The following is an 843-nucleotide window of genomic DNA, read 5'->3' as shown; positions in this document are numbered from 1 at the left end:
GCCGGCGCTCTTCTCCCCCCCCCCCCGCGGAGTATCGCGGGTCCCCGTCTTGTGCTTTTACTAATTCTTTAAAATAAAAAATAGAGATTTTGGGAGTGGAGGCTGAGGAGGGCGGGGTTTGGGGAGGGGCTTCAATGGGATACGATGCCACAGAGTCCACCTGGAGAACAGGTGTAAGAACAGGTGTAATGCCAGGGGATCTCCAGACACCACCTGGAGATAGGCAACCCCAAGAGATTGGCTTCCCCCACCATCACCCCCCTCCCCACCCCCCTGCCATGGAACGTTACAGGAGAGAAAGAGATTGGTTTCCCAACCATCACCAAATCCCCCACTCCTCCTTCCACCATCACCATGCCTTTTCTCTCTGCTGCTTCTGGTCAGTTTCACTCCCCTCCTTTCAGTTGTTAAACCTAACCGCTGATCTGTGGGACTGACCAGAAACTGCAGGGCAGCTTCCTGGCTGCAGGGCTAGGTGCACCGGGGGTGGGGGTTTCTGGCATCAGGTGGTGGAGCAGGGCTCGTGGGTGCTGGGGCTCTGCCCCCAAATGCACCACTGTAGCTAGGCCTGATGAGAGGAGAAAGAGGTAAGATGCTTTGGGTCTTCATTGGGGAGAAAGGTGGAGTATACATGACGTGAAATGGTAAAGCGTGCCTGTGACGACCTCCTTATTCTGGAGGACTGGTTTCACTTTAAAAGTGTTCTTTATTTTATTCTACTATGTATATACGGCTGCCACCAGGAAATTTAAGGCTTTCCAAACCTTTATACTTTTACTTCTGCTCTTGCTGGTTAGGTAGGCCGAGTTCAAGGCTTCTTAGGAACTATGTGGTCCTAAGGAA

This window comes from Gekko japonicus, unplaced genomic scaffold, assembly GCF_001447785.1.
Source record: "Gekko japonicus isolate JY-2015 unplaced genomic scaffold, Gekko_japonicus_V1.1 scaffold321, whole genome shotgun sequence".
NCBI classification, from domain to species: Eukaryota; Metazoa; Chordata; class Lepidosauria; order Squamata; family Gekkonidae; genus Gekko; species Gekko japonicus.
The sequence above is the reverse complement of the archived record's forward strand: the minus strand, read 5'-3'. Positions refer to the sequence as shown.